Source organism: Mustelus asterias, unplaced genomic scaffold (assembly GCF_964213995.1).
Source record: "Mustelus asterias unplaced genomic scaffold, sMusAst1.hap1.1 HAP1_SCAFFOLD_4961, whole genome shotgun sequence".
NCBI classification, from domain to species: domain Eukaryota; kingdom Metazoa; phylum Chordata; class Chondrichthyes; order Carcharhiniformes; family Triakidae; genus Mustelus; species Mustelus asterias.
Genome location: NW_027594904.1, coordinates 1 through 10,559, shown reverse-complemented (window position 1 = coordinate 10,559; position 10,559 = coordinate 1). Strand labels below are relative to the sequence as shown.

General features: G+C 49.7%; 1 long non-coding RNA gene across 1 annotated transcript; it reads left to right on the top strand.

The window, feature by feature from the left end:
- The first annotated feature begins 3,612 nt into the window (after positions 1-3,612).
- Positions 3,613-10,464, top strand: LOC144491302 (uncharacterized). Its single transcript, XR_013497421.1, has 3 exons — positions 3,613-3,721; positions 8,440-8,493; positions 10,405-10,464. It is a non-coding gene; the product is annotated as an uncharacterized LOC144491302 (long non-coding RNA).
- The last annotated feature ends 95 nt before the right edge of the window (positions 10,465-10,559 follow it).

Sequence of the window (10,559 nt, the reverse complement as noted above, 5' to 3'; positions counted from 1 at the left end):
CTTCTCCTCTCTCTCCTTCTCTCTCTCTCCTTCTCTCCCTCTCCTTCTCGCCCTCTCCTGCTTCCTCCCTCTCCTGCTCTCCCTCTCCTGCTCTCCCTCTCTCTCTCCCTCTCCTGCTCTCCCTCTCCTGCTCTCCCTCTCTCCTCTCCTCTCTCCCTCTCCTTCTCTCCCTCTCCTTCCCTCTCCCTTCTCTCCCTCTCCTTCTCGCCCTCCTTCTCTCCTCTCCCTCCTGCTCTCCCTCTCCTGCTCTCCCTCTCCTGCCTCTCCCTCTCCTGCTCTCCCTCTCCTGCTCTCCTCTCCTGCTCTCCCTCTCCTGCTCTCCCTCTCCTGCTCTCCCTCTCCTGCTCTCCCTCTCCTGCTCTCCCCTCTCCTGCTCTCCCTCTCTGCTCTCCCTCTCCTGCTCTCCCTCTCCTTCTCTCTCCTCTCTCTGGCAGCTCGTTTCCAGACACTCACCACCCTCTGTGTGAAAACATTGCCCCTCTGGACCCTTTTGTATCTCTCCCCTCTCCCCTTCAACCCTCTAGTTTTAGACTCCCCTATCTTTGGGAAACGATATTGACTATCTAGCTGATCTGTGCCCCTCATTATTTTATAGACCTCTATCAGATCACCCCTCAGCCTCCTACGCTCCAGGGAAAAAAGTCCCAGTCTATCCAGCCTCTCCTTATAACTCAAACCATCAAGTCCCGGTAGCATCCTAGTAAATCTTTTCTGCACTCTTTCTAGTTTTTAGGCAGGCTCAAGGGGCCGAATGGCCTTCTCCTCCTCCCTCACATGTTGCTATGGTGCTCAGGCTGAGGGGCAGTGTTCAAATCAGTGCACCAGTCACATACAGACCAGCGAGGTTTCTTTGCTCTTGGTTAATGTGGCCAAAAAACCCCCACATTTTCAGTGCACACATGGGAATCTGCTTCTCAAGAATCTGAAAATAAGAAGGGGTTTTATTTTGTTTGTTTGTCTGTACGTGCTGCAACTCCAGCCCGCTGGGATTAAACCTTCCTGACCAGTTAATCCTTCCGACTCGATCAGAATGCTGAATATGGGATATTTGTACTGTTTTCACAGGACATGTCAGCTGTGGAGACAGCGATGAGCCAGAGTGTCGGGGGGTGTGTGGCGCTGGAAGGGGGGGGGGGGTGGTGGCGCTGGAAGGGGGGGGGGGGTGGCGCTGGGAGGGGGGGGGGTGGCGCTGAGAGGGGGGCGGGGGGGGTGCGGCGCAGAGGGGAGGGGGTGCGGCACAGGGGGGAGGGGGTGATAGGGTTTATATTACTCAGACTGGAGGGGAACTGGAGTAGTAATTTGAGCAAAACTGAGGATCTCATAGAAATCATAGAATCCCTACAGTGCAGAAGGAGGCCATTCAGCCCATCATCGAATCCCTACAGTGCAGAAGGAGGCCATTCAGCCCATTGAGTCTGCTCCGACAACAATCCCACCCAGGCCCCATCCCCATAAGTTATCTAGACTTATCTAGACAGCCATATGAACGGAGTGGGAATGGAGGGATACAAAAGAATGGTCTAGTTTGGACCAGGGAGCGGCGCGGGCTTGGAGGGCCGAAGGGCCTGTTCCTGTGCTGTATTGTTCTTTGTATAATCACACATATTTACCCTGCTAATCCCTCTAACCTACCCATCCCAGGGCAATTCAACATAGCTAATCCCCCAAACCCGCACATCTTTGGACCAAGGGAGGAAACCCACGCAGTCGTGAGGAGAACGTGCAGACTCCACACAGAGAGTGACCCAAGCCGGGAACCGAATCCGGGTCCCTGGCGCTGTGAGGCAGCAGTGCTAACCCACTGTGTCACCATCTGGTGATACTTGGCTTTAACAACAGAGCAATCAATTGGCAATTCGTTTTGTCTGCTCGCCGTGAGTCAGCGGGTAAAACCCATCTTGAGTTCAGAAGGTTTGGGGTTTCAAGACCCCTCTGTGGAAACCCCCGATGTCCAGGCTGACATTCCCATTGCAGTCCCGAGGGAGTTCGGCACTGGCAGAGATGTGACGTCTCTCTCGTGCCCGACACTGGTTAGCCATGCGGCCTCTGGGAAGGGTGGTATTTTGGAAGGCTAAGCAGGCACGATCCAGACCCCGTCCCATATGGGATCTTACTGTGCACTGATCGGCTGCTGCGTTGTGTACTCCGCCCTGGTGACCAGCCTTTAGAAACACTTCGCTGGCCACTAAGTACTTCGGGAGCCCCTTGCGCTCGCGAAAGGCGCTATGGAAATGCAGGTCTGTCCATTCTCCGATAGCCTTCCTACCGAATGGCTACAGAAGAGAGACACCGCCCCCTTGTGGGGACTGTGCAGCACAGCAGATGGATTTTTTTTTCTCATTCATGGGACATGGGTGTCGCTGGCTGGGCCAGCATTCATTGCCCATTCCTAATTACCCTTGGAGGGCAGTTGAGAGTCAACCACATTGCTGTGGCTCTGGAGTCACATGTAGGCCAGACCAGGTAAGGACGGCAGATTTCCTTCCCTAAAGGACATTAGTGAACCAGATGGGTTTTTCCAACAATGGTTTCATGGTCATCAGTAGATTCTTAATTCCAGATATTTTTTAATTGAATTCAAATTCTACCACCTGCCATGGCGGGATTCGAACCTGGGTCCCGAGAGCATTAGCAGAGTTTCTGGATTAATAGTCTAGCAATAATACCACTAGGCCATTGCCTCCCCCTAGGATGTAAGATCCTTGTGGCCAGGGAGTTTTCCAACTTGATTTTCAAGTTTGTGGGCCGGACCTCAAACAATGACGAGACAGAGAACAGGAATGAGATAGAGAATCTGGTGAACTGGTGCGGCAACAATAATCTCTTTCCCAATGTCAACAAAACGAAGGAGATTGTCATCGACTTCAGGAAGCGTAAAGGGGAACATGCCCCTGTCTACATCAGCGGGGATAAAGTAGAAAGTGTCGAAAGTTTCAAGTTTTTAGGTGTCCAGATCACCAACAACCTGTCCTGGTCCCCCCTCATGCCGACACTATAGTTAAGAAAACCCACCAACGCCTCTACTTTCTCAAAAGACTAAGGAAATTTGGCATGTCAGCAACGACTCTCACCAACTTTTACAGATGCACCATAGAAAACATTCTTTCTGGTTGTATCACAGCTTGGTATGGCTCCTGCTCTGCCCAAGACCGCAAGGGACTACAAAATGTTGTGAATGTAGCCCAATCCATCACGCAAATCAGCCTCCCATCCATTGACTCTGTCTAAACTTCCCACTGCCTCGGCAAAGCAGCCAGCATAATTAAGGACCCCACGCACCCCGGACATTCTCTCTTCCACCTTCTTCCGTCGGGAAAAAGATACAAAAGTCTGAGGTCACGTACCGACCGACTCGAGAACAGCTTCTTCCCTGCTGCTGTCAGACTTTTGAATGGACCTAGCTCGCATTAAGCTGATCTTTCTCTGCACCCTAGCTATGACTGTAACACCACATTCTGCACCCTCTCCTTTCCTTCTCTATGAACGGTATGTTTTGTCTGTATAACGTGCAAGAAACAATATTTTTCACTATGTTAATACATGTGACAATAATACATCAAATCAAAGAGTTGGTGAGGTGATGAACTGATTATTCCTCTTCCTTTGCTTGCAGGGTGAGGCTGGTTTACTGGGCCAGCGAGGTGAAGATGGTCCAGAAGGCATCAAGGGGCAGATGGGTCCGATTGGCGAACACGGACCCAATGGTCAACCTGGTGATAAGGTCAGATTGTACTTCTTTCCCTTGCGTTCCACTACCCCATGCGTTATTCCATGGTAACAGCACCCCACCCCCAACCCACACCACCCCTCCCCCTCCCCAAGCCCCACCCCCAACCCACACCACCCCTCCCCCTCCCCAAGCCCCACCCCCAACCCACACCACCCCTCCCCAAGCCCCACCCCCAACCCACACCACCCCTCCCCCTCCCTAAGCCCCACCCCCAACCCACACCACCCCTCCCCCTCCCCAAGCCCCACCCCCAACCCCCACCCTTCAGCTCTCTCAGTCTCCATCTATCACGGCTGCACCCATCCAAATTTCAGTAAACATAGAAAATAGGGGCAAGAGTAGGCCATTCAGCCCCTTCGAGCCTGTCCCACCATTCAATATGATCATGGTTGATCATGCACTTTCAGCATCCCACTCCTGCTTTCTCTCCATACCCCTTGATCCCTGTAGCCGCGAGGGCCACGTCCAGCCCCCTCTTGAATGTATCTCACAATCTGGCTCCCAACAGCTTTCTGTGGTAGAGAATGGCAACCGGTGACAAGTGGTGTCCCGCAGGGTTCAGTGTTGGGGCCACAGCTGTTCTCTTTATATATTAACGATCTAGATGACGGGACTGGGAGCATTCTGGCCAAGTTTGCCGATGATACAAAGATAGGTGGAGGGGCAGGTAGTATTGAGGAGGTGGGGAGGCTGCAGAAAGATTTAGACAGTTTAGGAGAGTGGTCCAAGAAGTGGCTGATGAAATTCAACGTGGGCAAGTGCGAGGTCGTACACTTTGGAAAAAAGAATAGAGGCATGGACTATTTTCTAAACGGTGACAAAATTCATAATGCTAAAGTGCAAAGGGACTTGGGAGTCCTAGTCCAGGATTCTCTAAAGGTAAACTTGCAGGTTGAGTCCGTAATTAAGAAAGCAAATGTAATGTTGTCATTTATCTCAAGAGGCTTGGAATACAAAAGCAGGGATGTACTTCTGAGGCTTTATAAAGCACTGGTTAGGCCCCATTTGGAGTACTGTGAGCAATTTTGGGCCCCACACCTCAGGAAGGACATACTGGCACTGGAGCGGGTCCAGCGGAGATTCACACGGATGATCCCAGGAATGGTAGGCCTGACATACGATGAACGTCTGAGGATCGTGGGATTATATTCATTGGAGTTTAGGAGGTTGAGGGGAGATCTGATAGAAACTTACAAGATAATGAACGGCTTAGATAGGATGGACGTAGGGAAGTTGTTTCCATTAACAGGGGAGACTAGGACGCGGGGGCACAGCCTTAGAATAAAAGGGAGTCACTTTAGAACAGAGATGAGGAGAAATTTCTTCAGCCAGAGAGTGGTGGGTCTGTGGAATTCATTGCCACAGAGGGCTGTGGAGGCCGAGACGTTGAGCGTCTTCAAGACAGAAATTGATAAATTCTTGATTTCTCGAGGAATTAAGGGCTATGGGGAGAGAGCGGGTAAATGGAGTTGAAATCAACCATGATTGAATGGTGGAGTGGACTCGATGGGCCGAATGGCCTTACTTCCGCTCCTATGTCTTATGGTCTTATGTCTTATGGTCTTAGGTTCACAACACTCTGAGTGAAGAAGTTCTTCCTCATCTCAGTCCTGAATGGCTTACCCTTTATTCTTAGACCGTGACCCCTAGTTCTGGACTTCCCCAACATTGGGAACATTCTTCCCACATCGAGCCAATCGTAGAATCCTACAGTGCAGAAGGAGGTCATTTGGCCCATCGAGTCTGCACTGACCACAATCCCACCCAGGCCCTATCCCCACAACCCCATGTATTTACCCTAGCTAGTCCCCCTGACACTAAGGGGTAATTTAGCATGGCCAATCCACCTAACCTACACATCTTTGGACACTAAGGAACAATTTAGCATGGCCAATCCACCTAACCTACACATCTTTGGACACTAAGGAACAATTTAGCATGGCCAATCCACCTAACCTACACATCTTTGGACACTAAGGAACAATTTAGCATGGCCAATCCACCTAACCTACACATCTTTGGACACTAAGGAACAATTTAGCATGGCCAATCCACCTAACCCACACATCTTTGGACACTAAGGGGCAATTTAGCATGGCCAATCCACCTAACCCACACATCTTTGGACTGTGGGAGGAAACCCGAGCACCCAGAGGAAACCCACGCAGACACGGGGAGAATGTGCAAACTCTACACCGTCACCCAAGGCCGGAATCGATCCCGGGTCCCTGGCGCTGTTAGTCAGCAGTGCTATTGTGTGGAACTTAATCACGAACTTGCGATCTGTTGGGCTGCCTGGTTTGTTGCCATGTTTTAAATGCTGTGTTAGACCAACGCAATTGCAATCACGATTGACATGGGTTCATGGACAGTCCAAGACAGTAATGTCATATCATTGCACTGGGGTCATGTATGGACATGTCTTAACAATATGATATTGTCAAAATGAAATGGCATTACTCTGGCACAGGTTATTTATTTTTCTATGGGTGTCGCTGGCTGGGCCATCATTTATTACCCATTCCTAATTGCCCCTTGAGAAGGTGGTGGTGAGCCGCCTTCTTGAACTGCTGCATTCCATGTGGTGTAGAGGTACACCCACAGTGCTACTAGGGAGGAAATTCCAGGATTATGACCCAGTGACAGTGCGCCGATATATTTCCAAGTCAGGATGGTGAGTGGTTTGGGGGGGAACTTGTAAGTGGTGGTGTTCCCATGTATCTTCTGCCCTTGCCCTTCTTGATGGTAGAGGTCATAGAGGAAGGTTTGAAAGTTAATTCATTATCTAAAGATGTCTGGACAGCAGGAACAAGGACCCACCGGAAAAGGGACCGCCTTGGCTGATAAAAAGCCAGGCTTTACCTGCGTTTGGGGGGAGGGTTCTCTTGCAACCCTCTGAACCCCGGCAAATGGGACCGAGTGAAAAATCCCAGCTGCCCACCAACAATTGGCATTAAGTGGCCATTAACCAGTTGGACTGGTTACCCGCCACCCACGGGTGGGTAGCCCAGCTGCCCACCTCTGGGGAAATTGGCCTCAGGGTTGGGATGGACCTTGGGAACCACCATGCCGTCCAATGTTGAGAAATTCCTCATCCGCCCATTCACCACGTTTCCATGGGAACTGGGGAAGCCCCTCACAAAACACGAGCTGTCGTACAACAGCAAAGGCGAAATAATTCATCGCCTGTGTCTCTCGGTTCACTGAGGGCATTTAAGTCACAGTTTGCAACCCCTCCCCGTCCTCCAGTTAAAGCTTCATCGGTTTTGTGGACTCGTGACTAATGCCCATGGTTTACCCTCTGGACACCATTCAGCCAAGTTCCTCCAACAAGCCAAGTTCTTTCAATGTCCCATTGGCCAGCCTCAGAGTGTCCCAGCTGAAGAAATCACTCCGTCCTGTCAGACCAAAGCTCTGGGTGTGGATAGGGTTATGAGTGTTGGGAGAGAGCCCAACATACACTCCATTCAACAGATGCAACTCTCATTGCCTCTCTCCACCTGCCCAATCACCACCTTGTCCCTTTGATGGCGAGAGCATTGAGTTATCTGTCTTTTAAAAACGTCTTACTTTTTTTTAAAGTTCCGTCACTTCATCTCCTCCCTATCTCTGTAACCTCTCCAACCTCAAAACCCTCTTAAAATAGAATAGAATCTCCAAAGTGCATAAAGAGGCCTTTCGGCCCATCGAGTCTGCATCGATTCTTCAACAGAGCATTTCACCCAGGCCTTTCCCTCCGCTCTGTCTCCGTAACCACACGTATTCACCATGGCCAATCCACCTAACCTACATATCTTTGGACACTAAGGGGCAATTTAGCATGGCCAATCCCCACATCCTACACATCTTTGGACACTAAGGGGCAATTTAGCATGGCCAATCCCCCTATCCTACACATCTTTGGATAATAAGGGGCAATTTAGCATGGCCAATCCCCCTAACCTACACATCTATGGACTGTGGGAGGAAACTGGAGCACCTGGAGGAAACCCATGCAGATACGGGGAGAACGTGCAGACTCCACACAGACAGTGACCCAAGCCGGGAATCGAACCCGGGTCCCTGGCGCTGTGAGGCAGCAGTGCTAACCGCTGTGTCACCGTGCCGCCCAGAAATTTTTAGGGTTGCAGGGTGGAGGAAGTTACAGAGATCGGAAGAGTTTTCCGTGGGAGGGATTCGTAAACAAGGTTGGGAATATGAAAATTAGACAATGTTGCTGCACCACGAGCCAATGTACGTTGCATGGTAGCACAGCGGTTAGCACTGCTGCTTCACAGCACCAGGGACCCGGGTTCGATTCCCGGCTTGGGTCACTGTCTGTGTGGAGTCTGCACGTTCTCCCCGTGTCTGTTTGGGTTTCCTCCGGGTGCTCCGGTTTCCTCCCACAGTCCGAAAGACGTGCTGGTTGGGTGGATTGGCCGTGCTAAATTCTCCCTCAGTGTACCCGAACAGGCGCTGGAGTGTGGCGACTCGGGGATTTTCACAGTAACTTCATTGCAGTGTTAGTGTAAGCCAACTTGTGACACTAATAAATAAAATTTAACTTTAAGGTCAGTGGTTAAGGATATTGGCAACAAGAGTGAATAATCAGCAGTTAGCCAGATGGAGTGAAACATGGAAGTGTTTTCATTATCTTAACGACCTGCAGTGTGGATTTTGTACTCATCGTGATCTAACATTGATTTTGTTTTCTCTTTTCGGAACGATAGGGAAATCTAGGTGTTCCTGGCCTTCCTGGATACCCAGGAAGAAAGGGTCCGAAGGTGAGTAACGGGGGTTAAAGTTCAAAGTGCAGATGTCTATCAATGTCAACATCTTGAGTGAACTTGGGAGAATAAAGTGTAGAGAAACAATGTCCGTTTCTTTTCCCCAGTGTTCGGGGAGGTTAAGAAAAAAGTTTAGTTCAGCCTGAACCCAAATTTGAAATTATACTGGGTGAGCCAGCCTCCAGTTTTGATTTGAGCTTATTCTTGGGGTGTAGGTGTCACCAGCAAGGTCAGTAATTTGTTACTGATCCCTAATTAGAATTTTTAAAAAACTAGTCCCAGCGATGGTGACCGGGGAACTATTGGATTGGTTTCAAAACCCATCAGTTCATTCTTGCTCATCAGTGATTGGCCAGTTCTTACATTATTGGGTCTGAGGTGTGACTCCAGACCCATGGCACCATGGTTGACTCTGCTCTGGAGAGCCACTCTTGTTGTCCAGTGGTTGCTTATTAAGAGAACAAAAGTAGGGTAAATAGGACTCAGGAGGAGGCCATTCAGCCCTTTGAGCCGGCTCCACCATTCAATAAGATCCTGGCCTTTTATTTGATTTATTGTTGTCACGTGTATTAGTATACAGTGAAAAGTATTGTTTCTTGCGCGCTATACAGACAAAGCATACCGTTCATAGAGAAGGAAAGGAGAGAGTGCAGAATGTAGTGTTACAGTCATAGCTAGGGGTATAGAGATAGATCCGTCTGACAGCAGCAGGGAAGAAGCTATTCTTGAGTCGGTTGGTACGTGACCTCAGACTTTTGTATCTATTTCCCACGGAAAAAAGTGGAAGAGAGAATGTCCAGGTTGCTTGGGGTCCTTAATTATGCTGGCTGCTTTGCTGAGGAGGCGGGAAGTGTAGACAGAGTCAATGGATGGGAGGCTGGTTTGAGTGATGGATTGGGGTACATTCACGACCTTTTGTAGTTTCTTGCGGTCTTGGGCAGAGCAGGAGCCCATACCAAGCTGTGATACAACCAGAAAGAATGCTTTCTATGGTGCATCTGTGAAAGTTGGTGAGAGTTGTAGCGGACATGCCAAATTTGCTTAGTCTTCTGAGAAAGTAGAGGCGTTGGTGGGCTTTCTTAACTATAGTGTCTGCATTGTGGGGGGGGGGGGAGGTTGTAACTTCAACTGCGTTTTCCTGTCTCTCCCCGCCCCCCCCCCGCCATAACCCTTGACCCCCCCCCCGGCCTAACAGAATTCTGTCAGAAGTCAGCCTCGAATAAATGTAAAGCCCCGGCTTCCACTACCTTCTGGGAAAGAGAATTCCACACTCTAATGATCCTCTGTGTGTGTGAGAGAGAGAGAACGGACAAAAAAAATCTCCTCACCTCTGTCATTAAATGAAGTTTCCGAAATTAGTTTGAAATATTTGAAATCAGGCAGGGCTGAGCTGTGGGAAGGAGATCAGTGAGAATCATTTCGAATTGCTTCAGCAAAGGGCCAGCACAGAGAGGATGGCCGAATGGCCTCCTCTTATGGTTCTATGGTGGAGTGATACACGCTGTTGGTGAAAACCGTCAGGCTTAGCTGATCAAGTTCGACTCAACTTCTTCCCTGCTCCCGTCAGACTTTTGAACAGATCTACAGTATATTAAGCAGATCTTTCTCCACACCCGAGCTATGACTGCAACACTAAGTTATGCGCACTCTCTCCTTTCCTTCTCCCCTCTGTGAATTCTCTGCACGGTATGCTTTGTCTGTACAGCGTGCAAGAAACAATACTTTTCACTGTAAATGTGACAATAATAAATCAAATCACATAGTCTCTCCACACTCTGTACTTTACTCATTGTGTCGTAGAAGGAGAACAGGGAAGGAGTGGGTGGAGTTTTATGGCGACATTCTTGAATCCTCTACCTTTCACGATCAGTTGTATATTACTTAACATTTTCCTTCTCTCCTTCACAGGGTTCAACGAGTTCTGCGGGACCTACAGGGCTCAGTGGAGAAAAGGGCAGAAGGGTACGTGTCCATCCTCATCTCTGTTTCCCCCTCGAAAGGCATCGAGCTCATTAATGTCATTCCAGAAAGGAAATCTGCCATCCTTGTGCGACCTGGCCTGT